We start from the raw sequence: 6,845 nt of genomic DNA, 5'->3' as shown, positions 1-6,845 counted from the left end.
AATAACGAAAAAAAAGAAAGAAGAGAAAATATGTGAAAATAAAAGCCTCTCAGACGAGTAGTAATAAAAAAAGAAAGGGAGAGAGTGAAAAAAGAAAGAATATACATAATCTGATAATAGAGAGAGAGAGAGAGAGAGAGAGAGAGAGAGAGAGAGAGAGAGAGAGAGAGAGAGAGAGAGAGAGAGAGAGAGAGAGAGAGAGAGAGAGAGAAAATAAAGGAGAAAAAAGAGAAATTAAAGCCAGAAAGATAAAAATTGAGCAAGAAGAAAATAAAGAGAGGAAGAGAAAAAAGGAGAAAAAGAAAGAAAAAAAGCTTGCACGGAAAAAAAATACCTCAAACCACTAAGAAAAAGGAGGTAAGATAAGGAGGAAAAGAAGGATGTAGAGATTAAGGAAAGAGGAAAAAGAGAAAAGAAAGGAAAGGGAGAGAGGGAGGAAAGGAGAAAAGAGATAGAGAACAAAGTAGGAAGGAGGGAGGGAGGGAAAGTAGGTAAGAAGGGGAATAGGGAGAAAAAGAGAGGAGAGAGAAAGAGAAAATAGAAAAAAAGAAAAAACACTTGCCCGGAAAATCACCCTATCCACTGCATCACGGAGCCAGACGGACCTGTCCCTGCCAAGCTCCGCCGCGGTCTTATTTATACGTGAATAAATAATGTCTGACCAGAGCCTCCTAGCGGCGGGCATTTGCATACGCGACTCATGGTTGAGGAGGAGGGAGGGAGGGAGGGAGGGAAGGAAGAAAGGATGAGGAGCAAATGAAGGGAAAAAGAGAGAAGACAGGTAAAGAAATGATGTTTAAAGGTAGGGAAAGAGAGATGTCAGAAAGAGGAGGAAGGAAAGAAAGAGGAAATAGTGGGAAGAAGGACAGAGTAAAGGATTAGGAAGAAAGGAAGATATAAATGGAAGGAAAAAAGAGAAAAGACAAGCAAGAAAAGGATAATAAAAGGAGGGAAAGAAGGATATAGAGGTTAAGGATAGAGAAAGAGGAAGAGAAAACAAAGGGAAGGGAGGGAAGGAAGGAGGAAGAAAAGGAAGAAAGGGTGGAGAGAAAATGAAGGAAAAAGGGTAGAATGTAGGTAAAAAGAAAATTAGAGAGGAGATAAAAACGCAAAAATAGGCCTAGAGGAAAAAAAAGGAAAAGAGGGGAAAGAAATCAAGAAAATATTAGTAAAAAGAAATAGATAAAACGAAAATGGACTAAATTCACATATAATCTTGTTTTCATTCTTTTGCTTTTTATATTACTCTCTCTCTCTCTCTCTCTCTCTCTCTCTCTCTCTCTCTCTCTCGCTCGCTCGCTCTCAATAAAACCTCCATGCCAAATCTTACGAGCAATGTTTTATCCGTTAGCGCCTGCCCGAGGGGAAGCGAGCCACCTAGCGCAGCGGCGGGGCCAATAGCGTGTCAAGGTGTCGCATAAACATGGTATCAAGTGTGGCTCGGAGAATGCGCCTCCCGTGCCTCTCTATCCCGCGGCAGAAGCGACTGTCATAATCTTCTCCAACCCGCTTTGTGATCGTCCGGGGTTGGATTGCTATCTCTCCGCCCGTTGAAATCTCTTGTGCTTTTGGATCGCTATCTATGCAGGTGTTGAAATTTCCTACTCCCAGTGCAGTTACTACTCCTACCACCATTGCTGCCTCTCTACCACCACCACCACTACCACCACCACCACAGCCGCATTTTTGGATTGGTATCTCTCCTGTCGTTGAAATCTCTTGCGCTTGGATCACTATCTAGACTGGTGTTGAAGTTTCCTACCTTCACTACAACCACTACCACCACTCTTTTCATCACTACCACTCAACCATCACTACTACCAGAGCTTCACCTGTTCTTGGATTGGTATCTCTTCTATCTCTTCTGCTGTTGAAATCTCTTGTGTTTTTGGATCACTATCTAGACTGGTGTTGAAATTTCCTGCCCTCACTGCTGCCGCCACCACCACCACTGTTTTCATCACTACCACTCAACCATCACTACTACCAGAGCTTCACCTGTTCTTGGATTGGTATCTCTTCTGCTGTTGAAATCTCTTTTGTTTTTGGATCACTATCTAGACTGGTGTTGAAATTTCCTACCTTCACTACCACCACCACCACCACTGTTTTCATCACTACCACTCAACCATCACTACTACCAGAGCTTCACCTGTTCTTGGATTGGTATCTCTTCTGCTGTTGAAATCTCTTGTGTTTTTTGGATCACTATCTAGACTGGTGTTGAAGTTTCCTCCTCCCACGGCCACTATTGACGCCACTACTTCCACTACCACTCTACGAAACACCTCCACCATTACCACCACAATTATCATCAGCACCACTATCATTATCATAGAAGCTAATTGGTCTAGGATTCGTATCTATCCTACCGTTGAAACTACTGATGTTTGGATTACTATCTATGCTGGCGTTGAAATCTCTTCCTTCCTCTTTTGCTACTACTACTACTACTACTACTACTACTACTACTACAATGGCGGTGTGATTGTGAAGAGGATGAAAGGAAGTGGAGGTTATGTTTGTTTATGTGTGGGGCAGTACGTGAGAGGGAGGATTCGCACACACGCACACACACACACACACACACACACACACACACACACACACACACACCATTATCACTACTACTACTACTACTACTACTACTACTACTACTACTACTACTACTACCACCATCACCATCACCACCATCATCATCCTAATCATCATCACAATCATTATTAATTATTTTTCTTCTCTTTTCCAGTGAGAAGAAAAGAAGAGGAGGAAAAGAGAACACGCATTGCCCTACCTCCTCTTCCTCTTCCTCTTCTTCTTCCCCTTCTTCAGCCGCCAAGGAAGAGGAGGAGGAGGAGGCGCAGCTGTCCAAAGTGAGGGAAGAAGACAAAGAAGAAGGAAGACAAAGGCGAAAGAGGAAAGAGAGACGTCAACGAAGACAGAAAAAAGAAAGAAAAGACGAAGCGAGATAAAGTAGGAGAAAAAACTTACCGGGGAAAATGAGGAAGAAAAGAGAGAGAGAGAGAGAGAGAGAGAGAGAGAGAGAGAGAGAGAGAGAGAGAGAGAGAGAGAGAGAGAGAGAGAGAGAGAGAGAGAGAGAGAATACATTAAATAAAAGAGTAAAAAGTATATTGAGACGTAGGAATTTAAACATGTTGAACTTTGAGGGAATATTTTTGTTTTGTTCCGAGAGAAGAAAATAGAAAAAAAAACATCTATATCTGAGAACAAAAAATGATAAAGAAAACGAGTAAAATTTAAGTAAAAAAGAAAAAATAATGCTAATGAAGCTAAATATAAGAGCTGTATAGTTTCTTTAACATATAAAAAGTAAAGTTGCTGAAAAAAAAGAAAATTAGAAAAATCAAAACAAGATACAAAAGAAGAGAAACAAGACACAAAAGGAAATTGGAAAAAAGATTAAATAAAAAGAAAAGAAGAAAAAGGGAAAGAAGAAACAAAAAAGTTCGCGAATATAATGAAAGTGGAGAAAGAAAAAATAGAGAAAACAAAAAAAGAATGAAAAGAAAGAAAAAGAAAAGATGGAAAGAACGAGCGGAGAAAAGACATGAATCAGCCAAACAGAAAGAAAGACAAGGAAAAAAAGCAAAAAAAGAAACGAAACAAAAAGAGAGAAAAGAAGATGAAAGACGAAAAAAATCAGTCTCTTTCCTTAAACTCACTCACTTGACCGTTTAGAGGAGGTGCGTGTGCGTATGTGCGTGTATGTAACCCTGTGTACGTTTCTGTGTGTGTATGTGTACCTGTGAGCGTGTGTGTGCGTGTGTGTGTTGAGCCAGAAATCCAAGACGTGGGCACGAACAAGCTAATCAAGGCTGTGAAAACACGGATTAGGACGAAAACGAGGAGCTGATGGGTGAAGGAAAAGACATTTGGTGCGGGGAGACTTGCAGTGCGGGCGAAGTGATGGCGGAGGTGGTGAAGTAGGAGATGGATGAGGAGGAGGAGGAGGAGGAGGAAGAGGAGGGGAGGAGGAAGAGGAGGGAAGGGGTTAGAGGATGAGGTAATATTGGTGAGAGAAGGAGGAGGAAGGGTAGAAAGCGTTAGTGGTAGCGAGGAAGAAAAAGAAGAAAAAGAGGAGAAGGAAAGGGAGGAAGAGGGAAGGAAAGAGGAGGGAAGGGGTTAGAGGATGAGGTAATATAGGTGAGAGAAGGAGGAAGGGCAAAAGGCGTTAGTGGTAGCGGGGAAGAAAAGGCAAGAAGAAAAGGAGGAGAAGGAAAGGGAAGAAGAGGGAAGGGAGGATGAGGGCAAGATAAGGAGGATGAAGTAAGTTTGATGAAAGAAGAAAAGGCATAGTAGAAGGAATAGGAGACGTTGGTGGTAGCAGAAAAGAAAAGGGAAGATAAAATAGAGGAGGAAGAATAGGAGTAGAGAATAATGATACCAGAATAGAGGGAAGAAAAGGAGGAGGAGGAAGAGAAGGTGGAGGAAAAGGAGTAGGGGGTAATATTGATAGAAGGAAAGAAGATGAAAAAAAAGGAGAAACAGGAGGAAAAAAAAAAGAATAATAAAAGACGGATAAACTGATACAGGGAATAGATGTAATGATAAATAGACTGACTGATAGATAGACAGATAGAAAGATAGATAGACATGGAAAGAAAAAAAGAAAGAGAGAGAGAAAGATAGAGATAAAGAGGCTGGTTTTTATGCTAAACCAACACATTAAAACACCATATTCACCTCTCTCTCTCTCTCTCTCTCTCTCTTCCTTTCATTCTCTGCATTTGTCTTGCTTCTTTTTCTTCTTTCTTTCTCTCTTCCTTTCTTCGTCCTTCCATGTAACAAAGAATAAATTTATACAATCTCTCTCTCTCTCTCTCTCTCTCTCTCTCTCTCTCTCGTCTTTAATATGAGCGACAGATGAGTGGGAGTGAGATAAAGATAGAGATACCGCAGACCACTGATGCGTGAAGATCCTATCAGTAAAGGAGGTGAAAGAGATTGTCTGATGCTGCAACATGTTATATCTCAACATCCTTCTTCTTCTTCCCTTCTTTCTTCAACCTTGCAGAGAAGTGAGTGAGGGAAAGGCCAGCAGAAGGAGAGGAGTCAGCCAATAAGGTTAAATAATATGTGTGAGAGTAAACCAGTGAAATATAACTTGGAGGAACTGATGAAATTGTGCAAATAAAAGTGAGGAACAGAATATGTGAGGGAAAGTGATATGATAAATATGGACGTGTAAAAGACGACGAAAAAAAGGAGGGAGTATGTGAGGAGAACCGTCAAATAAGAACTGGAAGAACTGATAATCTGATAAACTAAGGACATAAAAGAAAGGGAAGGAACGTGAGTGTGTGAAAAGGATGAAATGAGAACGGGGAAAACGGATATTCTGGACAAATAATAAAGAAACAAAAGAGCGAATGTGAATAAAAGAGTGGAATGGGAACTTGAAGAGCTGACAAACTGTAAAAGATAACTGTAAAACAAAACGTAAAACCGAAACAAAAAAGTGAAAAATAAAACATGAGAAATGAAACCTTGAAAAACTAACAAACCGGTCACGCAAAAGAAGAAAGAGTAAGTGTTTGTGAAAAAAAGAAAACGTTAATCTGAAAATATATATCGTAGTGATTGGGGAGATTAAATCGAATAGTATGAAGGAGGATAAATCAAAATGGTAAAGAGGAAGACTAAGAAAAAGGGAAGGAAACGAGGAATAGAGTAAATGGGAGAACGTGGCTGTGGAAGAAGATGAAGATAATGATGAAGACGAAAAGGAAGTACGAGAAGAAGAAAAGACACGAACATGAAAATAAATATATGAGGTTTAAAAACAGAGAAATAAGCCGATGAAGTGTGAAACATGTATATAGTCTAAGGAAGAAAAGAAAGGAAAAATAATAAAGAAAAACTCCAGAAAAAATTGTTATATTAAGAAGAGAGAAAAAACTTGCATGTGTCTTAGTGTTTGAGAAAAAGAAAAACAAAAACAAAATGAATGAAACATGTATATAGTCTAAGGAAGAAAGAAAGAAAGGAAAAATAATCAAGAAAAAATCAAGAAAAAATTGTTATATTAAGAAGAGAGAAAAAAACTTGTATGTATCTTAGTGTTTAAGAAAAAGAAAAACAAAAACAAAATGAATGAAACATGTATATAATCTGAGGAAAAGGAAGGAATAGAAAGGAAAACTATAAAGAAATATCCACTAAAATTATTATATTTAGAAAAAACAAACAGCTTATCAGTGTCTTAGTGTATGAAAGAAAGAAAAACAAAACGAACAAAAACAAAAACAAAAAAACAACAGAAATGGGCTCTCTAAAAACTACATGTATATAAGCCAACCAGACACTACTACAACAACAACTACTACTACTACTACTACTACTACTACTACTACTACTACTACTACTAAGGGGCAAGATGGTGGCCGTTCAAGTGCTCCTCATGAACTACTTCCTGCTCGGCCTTCACAGCGATCACCAACTCTCCAATGACGTCATTCCCCCAGGTGAGCCAATAGGGTTAAGGCTTTCCTCTGACGTCACTTCCTTCAGCCAATAGCGTGAAGGTAATTCTCTGACGTCACTTTCTCTTAAACCAGTTATGTTAGGGTATTTGTCTGACGTCACTCCCTTCTGCCAATAGGGTTGAGGTATTACTCTATATGGTCGCGTAAGATTTTTGACCAAATTTTCGTCTTTACCAACAAGAAAAAATTACTCTCGTACATTCATTCCAATTACGAAATTTTCAGAGGTTTTCGACTCTCACAAGTATTCCCAAGGCCACAAATGAGGTTAGCTAGTTAGTCGGGTTCTAATGAGTGTTTTTTTCACGTTCATGCTGCAGAGACTATGTCAAAACTCTT

General features: G+C 39.4%; 1 long non-coding RNA gene across 1 annotated transcript; it reads left to right on the top strand.

Annotated features, from left to right (window-relative positions):
* The first annotated feature begins 3,082 nt into the window (after positions 1-3,082).
* On the top strand, positions 3,083-6,300 carry LOC126985802 (uncharacterized). The gene is made up of 2 exons (XR_007739065.1): positions 3,083-3,704; positions 5,036-6,300. It is a non-coding gene; the product is annotated as an uncharacterized LOC126985802 (long non-coding RNA).
* The last annotated feature ends 545 nt before the right edge of the window (positions 6,301-6,845 follow it).

The sequence above is a fragment of the Eriocheir sinensis genome, chromosome 60 (genome assembly GCF_024679095.1).
Source record: "Eriocheir sinensis breed Jianghai 21 chromosome 60, ASM2467909v1, whole genome shotgun sequence".
NCBI lineage: Eukaryota > Metazoa > Arthropoda > Malacostraca > Decapoda > Varunidae > Eriocheir > Eriocheir sinensis.
Note: the sequence above shows the minus strand (reverse complement) of the source record. Positions and strands in the feature narration are given on the sequence as shown.